The following is an 8,793-nucleotide window of genomic DNA, read 5'->3' as shown; positions in this document are numbered from 1 at the left end:
TTACTCCAATTAATATTTTGACTGCTGTATACCGTTTCCTGTGGGTTCCTGTTAAAGAGCTTCCTGGATAAAAGAATACAATCTTTTTGCATGTGTCCGTCTTAAAAGTGTATAAACTGACAACATGACTGTTTCGTGGTGTAGCTAAAGGGAAGGTCTTTGTTGTAGATAGGAGAACACCAGAGGTATCTGGAAGGTTCCAGAGCAGAGAGGAGTAGACTGAATGTAGGCAGGGATATCTGCGGAGGGAGACCAGCAGGGCACTGAGAAAACACGGTGAGTGTGAGCGAAGCAAGAGCAGAGGGCCTTCAGGAGAAGGACAGTGAGGGGAGGGATGCCCTGGAGCTGCCGGGAGTTCAGGATGGAGGAGGAGACCCTTCTCAATGGAGACTCAGCTCAAATGCCAGCCCGGACCAGTGTGCCCAGGGGACTCACCATGGATGGAGAAAAAGCACTCCATGATAAGACTAAATTTAAGCAATGTCTGTCTACCAATCCAGCCCTATAGAAGATGCTAGAAACTAAACTCCAATCTCAACCTAATGAGGTTAACTACATCTAAGGAAACACAAGAAATTAACAATCTCGAGTCACCAAAGTCAAAAGGGAAAAACACCGTCAACAACTTAATAGGAATCGGCAATCATTGGTCGTTGCTGTCAATATCAATGGCCTCATTTACCCTCATGCCCTACGTTCCTACATTTCCTGTTTATTTCTTACTGGATATTCACTCCTTTGTTTGTTTTTGGTCAGCTACTCCATTACCTTTTTTTTTTTTTTTTTTTTTTTTTTTTTGAGGCAGCCTTCTTTTATATCTCATGGCAGGCCCCCGAACTACTCAGACCTCTCTGCCTTCCAAGTGTTGGACTAAAGACATGTGCCACCTTGCCTAGCCTAGCCTCTTTTTCGACTCTGCCACATTCCTAGATGAGATAATATTTCTGTGCCCATGGCTCCTGGCTATCAGCTGCTCAAATCAAACACTCAGCTGGTTTTCTATCCAGCTGAGGGTTCTCTAGAGCTTGTTGGAGTCATCCATCACTTAAGTACTTGGTTAAGAAAGATTGGAGCCTCCAGGCAAGTTGCTACTGACACTCCCTAGGGCCATCTGTTGGACTGTGCTCTGTGTCCTAGTAACTCTTAAGAGAGAATAAAAAACAATTGCAGGTTCTTTGTTCAGCATTCTTAAGTTGCTAAGAGCAAGTCTGTAGGAAACTGACAGGTTTACCTTCCTCAATGCCTAAACAGTATTAGAAAGTGCTGCTACATTGTATCTTTTAGTAGCCCATAAAATCTAGAGGTTTGAGATTGTTTTAAAGATATTAGATTAGGCTTGGGCCATAGATGACTCATCTAACCCTGATGCAAAAGACTCAAGTTCATTTCCAACAAGGTGGTTCACAACCATCTGTAAAGTCCCAAGGCATCCCAGGCCTTGTCACTGTCTACGCGCTGAGTTTTGTGGCTTGAATGGAGTCAGTTGTGCTAAGGGCTGGGGCGGGGTGTGTGTGTGGGAGAGCTGTTACAGGGGGTGTGTGGGAGGGCTGTTACAGGGGGTGTGTGGGAGGGCTGTTACAGGGGGTGTGTGGGAGGGCTGTTACAGGGGGTGTGTGGGAGGGCTATTAAAGGGTGAAGGTGTTTTGAGAATGGGGTCTATGGGAGATGATTGATCATGAGAGACCTTTGTGAACAGGTCCAGTGTCTTTATTTATTTGAGAGGGCCTGGAACTCAGTGTGCTGCCTAGGCTAGTCTTGAACTTGTGGCCACCTTTCTGCTTCACTTTCCGAGTCACAGGTGTCCACCACTAACCCAGGCATTTGCTGCCTCTATCGGAAACTACCAAGGTCTCAAGCTGTGTCCACTGCAGGAAAGCATATGGCAGGCTGACAGTCTACATCCTGGAAGAGGGTCCTTCCCTGAGCCTGACCCTGCGGGAGCTCTGACCTCAGACTTCAGAGTGCAGACGGGCAAGGAATGCTTGCTGCTTTGTGCCTGGGCCTGTGGTAGTTCCTCACAGCAGTTTGAGCAGAGTACGATATTAAAAACCTGAGAAAGTGATCTTACCTCTTTCACTTTACATCTGAAAGAACCCAGGCTGGGTCACATGGCCATAGCCACACAGCTAGAGCACAGCTAGCTACAGAGAATGGAGACACGCCCAAGGGCAGTCTACACAACGATGTGGGTCCGCTGTCCCTGTGCTCTGGATTAAAAAAAACAACAATGGGGGTCAGAGGCCCCTGGGTGCACTTTCTGACTCTGCCTCCTTGTTACTTGGGCGCTAAAAGATCACCCGTTCTTTTTAGGTTGAATCCAGTTGGAGCCAAGCCACCCTTTTCTGACTCCAAGGAACCTGTGAGCTATTTCTTTCCTCGCATCTTCCTGGGGACCAGGTAGCCGTTGGTTACAGTTGGTCTCCAGCCCCCTTTTGAGGACTTGATGATATGAGCAAGTATTCATTTACTCATCTTCTGGGCATGTGACTTTGTGGTCATCATTTGAATCACCTATGTCTCCCAAATCCAGTCAACACACTCAAGGGTAAACTGTCATTTCAGGGAAGACATTCTATGTTATTCTGAAATCAATTAGTTGATTTGTTGGCCTCTGTGTTCTCTTTCCTCTGGGCTGAGACAGACGTTTTGATCCTTGAACATTTGTCTTCCTTTACGCTGTCCTCACTATTAGGCACCATCTCCTTTTATATCTCCTTTTCCCTAAGGACAAAGAAGTAAGATTTCCAGCTGGGTGTGCTAGTAGTTGGCACAAAATAGACACAGCCAATGTTAAACAGATAGATAACATGAGTGGAGAGAACTCCAGCCTGGAATCAACACACTCGGGCTACATGATCACCATGCTTGCCATACTTCTGACTGACATTTTTTAACAGAGGCGGAAAATGATTAACATGAAACCTGGTAAGGTGGGCACATGTGTAGATAGAACAGCACTGACAGGCCGGGCCTAGGCTCTGAGGTAGATTTTGGGTTATTTGGAGCTGGTACTCCCAGCATGGAGGGGCAGATACACTGATTTTTTTTTTTTAAAGCTCCATGGCTGTGTGTATCTCTGTGCAGATCTCACTTGATTTGCTTCTCCAGAATCTGTCAGGTGCGGGAATGTTCTCGAATGAGCAATAGAACAGGAAGTGATTTCGTTTTAGTGTATTGTCTCTTTGCTGTTCTTTAAGGACATGCTTAAAATGACGCAGTGAGGTGATGGGGAGTTCTTCTGTGTATATGTAAATAAAGCACTGTTGGCCAATAGGGAAGCAGGATAGGTGGGACTAGGAGTCAAGGAGGATTCTGGGAAAGAGAGGCACAGTCAGTCATGATGTAGGAAGCCAGAGGACTAAGAGGTCCGGACGCCTTTCTCCAGTAAGAGAAATACTCAGATTAGCAATTATGGGTTAACAATTAAGTCGGAGCTAGCCGTTAAGAAATCATAGCAAACGGCCAACAGCTTCATAATTAATATAGTGTCCTGCGTGTTATTTGGGGGCTGAGACAGCAGCGGGACCCAAGCGGCTGGAGGGGACGACTATACGTTACAGCGAGGTGTCATCCTTTAGTTAGGATGAGGTTGCTCTGTCTTCAAGTCACAGTTCTGTGGAGCAAGTATGTGAGAAGTGGGGGACAGACAGACAGACAGACGGGCAGACAGACAGACAGGCAGACAGACAGACAGGCAGGCAGCATCTTCCTCCCTTGACTTCTTTATGCATTATCTGGTGCTGGCTTTAGCCTCCAGGCGTGATGCGTACACTTAGCAGCCACCACGCCTGCTGCGCACGTGCAATCCCATCACTGGCTTTCCACTTGCCACTCCGTTCTGTACTCATCTCCGTTGCTAAGGGATGAAGTTTCATTTTGTCCCAAACTTCTGGTCCGAAGTTGAGGAGCCACGCCTGGTGAGAGCCTTCCTGCCAGCAGCATCCCGAGACAGCACACACTAGCCCTTGGCAGGAGATAGAGAGTATGTGTCATCACCACTATTGGTTTTTCTGAGACAGTTTTGGTTTTGTCTGTGTAGACCTGGCTGTCCTGGAACTCCCTCTGTAGACCAGGCTGGCTTCGAACTCACTGAGATCCTCCTGCCTCTGCCTCCCGAGTGCTGGGATTAAAGGAGTGTGCCACCAATGCCCTGCTCAGCATCCTTACTTTTGCCAGGCCAAGGGTTCTGACCCTAGTTACCGCCTACAAGCCCCACCCTGAAATGCCATAATTCCATTAACTTCCTACCCCCTTTGTGGTTTCTTTTTTCTGAGGCATGTCTGCTGAAGCCCAGACTGGCCTCCTGCCTTGAACTCTGATCCTCTCGCCTCCGTTCCCCACGTGCTGGGAGGACGGGCCCGGTTTTACGTGATGCTGAGGGTCAAGCCACGGGCTTCTGTGCATGCGAGGCAAGAATTCAGCCTACTGCGCTTCCTCCGCAGCCACATTTCTAAACTCCGTGACCTCACAGACCAACCAAGTAATTCCTGGGCTTTGGTCTGCTGTAGGGGGAATACAGACAGAGATGCTGGCCCTACGGAAACCTAACTTAAGGAGGTCTAATCACTTGGCTATATTTTCATTACAGATTGTTTGTCCCTGCTTTATCAGAGATATCAATCCTTACCAGATGCATTTGTAAGGTGTCATACCCACATTATCTTCTTATTAATGCCCTCTTTATATTCACCTGTTTTTATTTTATGTTCACTTTACTTTTTTATGTGTTGAATATGTCGCTAAAAGGTGTTTTGTGTCTCTTCTGATATAAGGCAGAGCTTACATGTATCTATGATGGGACTAGAGAGATGATTTTGTGGTTAAGAAGAACACATACAACTCTGGAGTAGTTTCTCATCACCCACATCTGGCAACTCTCAATGGCCTGCAAATGCCATTCCAGAGAACTGGATGCCTTCTGGCCTCTCCAGGCACCTGCAGTCATATGCACATAGTCACACACAGACAGGTATGCATATGCATAGTTAAGAAAAATATGTTCACTAACTTGTAGCACAATGAGTGACCAGGGTGCAGTTACTTGGCTTAAAGTAAAATGCACTTTCTGTTGCCCTAGTATACTTTCTAACGTAACTGGGGAAAACGCCGTGCATCCCTGTCTTAAAACAGACGTAGAAGGTTAGCTTTTCTTCCGGTATACATGATTGTTATTCCAAATCTTGCCCATTTTATCTAAATACACGTATTAAAAAGAAACCCTAGATGCTTTTGCTTTCCAGTTTATCCATGCACTTTTAATTGAGTGGTAGTAAATTCATCAGTGAAAATGAAAATCCTATCAATTTCACAAGATGTTTGTTGTTTTCCAGCTGGGTGTGGGTGTGCATGCCTGAAATCCTAGTGCTGGGGAGGCTGACCCAGGATGACTGTTGGCCCAAGGCCAGCCTGAGCTACACAGTGAGACCCCAAGGGCCTGGGTATAGCTCGGTGGTATAGGGTTTGCCTAATGTGTGTGAAGTCATCGCACCATATGCTAAGGAGATAGAAAGTTATTGCTGTCCGGTTCACTAGCACTTAGTTGGACTCTATGCTAGACTTTAATTTGTTTTCTTTCTTTCTTTCTTTTTGGAGGGAAAATCTGTTTATTTTCTATCTTTCAAAATTCTTTCATCTTTTTTTTTTTTTTTTTCTGGAGACAGGGTTTCTCTGTGTAGTCTTGGTTGTCCTGGAACTCGCTCTGTAGACCAGGCTGGCCTTGAACTCACCGAGATCGTCTTGCTTCTGTCTCCTGAGTGCCGGGATTAAAGGCATGCGCCACCACCATCTGTCCCAGTTGAACTATATTAATATAAGTCAGACATGGTGGTACACACAATACCTGGGAAACTGAAGCAGGAGAATCCTGAGCTCAAGGCCAGTCAGGGCTACACAGTAAGACCCTGTCTCAAGAAAGAAATACGTCAAGTTGAAAATGCTTTCAGTATTCCGAGCTCAGCCCAGCATGCCTTAAAAGTGCCCAGTACACTTGCTTTAGTCAAAGTAATCTAACATAAAGCTAATTGCGTAATGAAGTGTCAAACAGCTTGTGTGCTCACGTGGGTTCACATTTTGTGGATGTGGCTGAATGCAAAGATGCACTACAAAATGCCAACAGTGTACCCCGGAGCACAGACAGTTCGCGACCGGATTTGACTCAGCTCCGGCTTGCCGACACTGCCTAACGTCTTGAGAGAATCCTATACTGCTTACTGTTAGCCAAGGAGAAGATTAAATCCAAATCTCTAAGTATACTTTCTACAGACGGTGTATTGCTTTCGAGATGCCATAAAGCTGAAAAATCTTTTTTCCCTTTTTTAAAATTTAAATTAGAATCAAACTTGTTTTAACATGTCAAGCCCAGTTCCCTCTCCCTCCCCTCCTCTCCTATCCCCCACCAGACCCCTATCCCATCCCCTTTCTGCTCCCCAGGGAAGGTGAAGCCTTCCATGGGGGATCTTCAAAGTCTGTCATATCCTTTGGGTCAGGGTCTAGGCCCTCCCGTGTGTATGTAGGCTGAGACAGTATCCCTCTATGGGGAATGGGCTCCCAAAATCCATTCGTGTACTAGGGATAAATACTGATCCACTACCAGAGGACCCATAGATTAACCAGACCTCCAAAATGATATCCGCACTCAGGGGGTCTGGATCAGTCCTATGCTGGTTTCCAAGCTGTCATTCTGGGGTCCATGAGCTCCCCCTTGTTCAGGTCAGCTGTTTCTGAGGTTTCTCCAGCCTGGTCTTGATCCTTTTGCTCATCACTCCTCCCTCTCTGCAACTAGATTCCAAAGTTCAAAGCTGAAAAAAATCTTCAAAAGGACCACCATAAGCTGGGACCATCTGTAGATATTTTCCTCTCAAAAATTACCATTTTTAATGGACTTTTAAAGAAGCAGCATAACATGAAATGGTTTATTAAAGGTATTTTAAAATAACATGTGGTCCTTCAACAACTTGATAAAACATGTCTCATTATTCTGCTAGTTTCAGCCTGAGACCTCATCCAGTATCTGCTATGGGCTTGACTCCTTCTAAGTGTTTTTCATAGCGTATAGCACAGTATCTAGCAAGGGCTTTGTCGTGCTCTGTTCTCAACACTGCACCGGTCAAACTAGCTCAGGTTACCGTTTGTGCTTCACTGTGTAGAAACTAGAAGTTCAATAAGCGATGAGAAGCAAGATGCTTCAGGCAAAGATACGGTACTTAGCATCGATTAAGATGTGCCAGGGGCCGTGCAAGAGGAACAGCAAGCAGCTGTCACGCTTGGGGAACATGGCCTGACCGTCAGCCTTGGGGTGCAGAGCCCTGAGGGCCACATACCCAGAGGACCTCATGCTGTTATTGAGCATAGCTCTACTTATTGCTCTCGTGGTCTCATAATCTATGAGCTGTGTGAAAACTCTCAGGGGGCTTCTAGCTCCTCACTGGGCAGTGTCACTGGAACTTACAGAAGCGATGGACTTTTCCAAGCATTGCTGCTGGAGCAAATTAATGAGTCAACCACCATCCTTAGAATTTAGGGATGTAGACTGTTAGTAATGTTAGGTGAAGATGCTTTTGTTAACGGCTTTGACGTAAAAAAAAAACTTGGGGAGCAATTTAGAGTTTAGAAAGGCACGCTTTTAGTGGTTGGCACAGGACCTGTTGAGTCTAGGCACAGGAGCAAAGGCAGCCAGATATTACGAGTTGTTGTAGCTGTTGCTTATGGTTTTTTACTCTTTACTCTTTTGCTCTTTTGGGCGTCCTGCCATCTGACTCCCAAGCAAACACGCGCATGGATACTTACTATTACGTATAAATGCCAGCCTTAGCTTGGCTTATTTCTTACCAGCTTCTCTAAACTTGAATTATTCTGACTACCTTTTGCCTCTGGGCTTTTCCTTTCTCTTACTTCTGTATAACTTGCTTTCACTCTTTCTCAGTGGCTGGCTGTGTGGCTGGCCCCGAGCGTCCCCTTCCTCTCGTTCTGCCTCGCTCCTTTTCCTCTCTTCCCAGACTTCTCCTCTTATCCATCCTCTCTGCCTGCCAGCCCTGCCCAGCCTTTCTCCTGCCATTCAGCTCTTTATTAAGCCATTGAGTGCTTTAGACAGGCAAAGAATCACAGCTCCACAGGGTTAGACAAATGCAGCATAAATAAAAGCAAGACATCTTTACATTGTTAAGCAAGTGTTCCACAGTGTAAAGAAAAGTGATACACCTTAAAACAGTATTCTACAGCACTAGCTGACAGGCCTTTCTTGCTAAAGAGGTGATGAAAGCCAATGTTTAATTCCTTATACTCATTTCTCCCCTCAGCTTCCTGATATAAAAAACTGTTGATGACTGGGTATGCACCATGAGGAGATAAGTAGGGATGACTGATTGTTTTTCATATATAAAAATTTAGATTTGTCATTCTTTCAAGATTTTTTATAAAATTATTTTTTGAGATAAACAAGAAGATGATTGATGTTTTCTTTGTAACTACAAAATACAGCCTGCCAGTAAAAGAACCGACGAAGAAAATCACCCTGCTTGCTTACACTTTGTTAATCTATAGCAAGTTGCTTGGACATGAATGTATGTGGGTCCTTGAGAATAATTTGCTTTTTACCTATAATACGTGAAATGTTTAATCATGTAAGGGAAATGAGAAACACGCTGGTTTTATTACTTGTATTTATTGTAATTACTTAAAAATAGAACGTAAAAAAATAGAATGTAACCGCATTGTAATTTTTATATTGCTTGAAAGATTTTGCTGGGGTATACAGCCTGAAAGGGAAAAGATGTTAGAAGGAAAACACCAGGAAAG

The sequence above is a fragment of the Mesocricetus auratus genome, unplaced genomic scaffold (assembly GCF_017639785.1).
Source record: "Mesocricetus auratus isolate SY011 unplaced genomic scaffold, BCM_Maur_2.0 Super-Scaffold_100011, whole genome shotgun sequence".
Taxonomy (NCBI): Eukaryota; Metazoa; Chordata; class Mammalia; order Rodentia; family Cricetidae; genus Mesocricetus; species Mesocricetus auratus.
The sequence above is the reverse complement of the archived record's forward strand: the minus strand, read 5'-3'. Positions refer to the sequence as shown.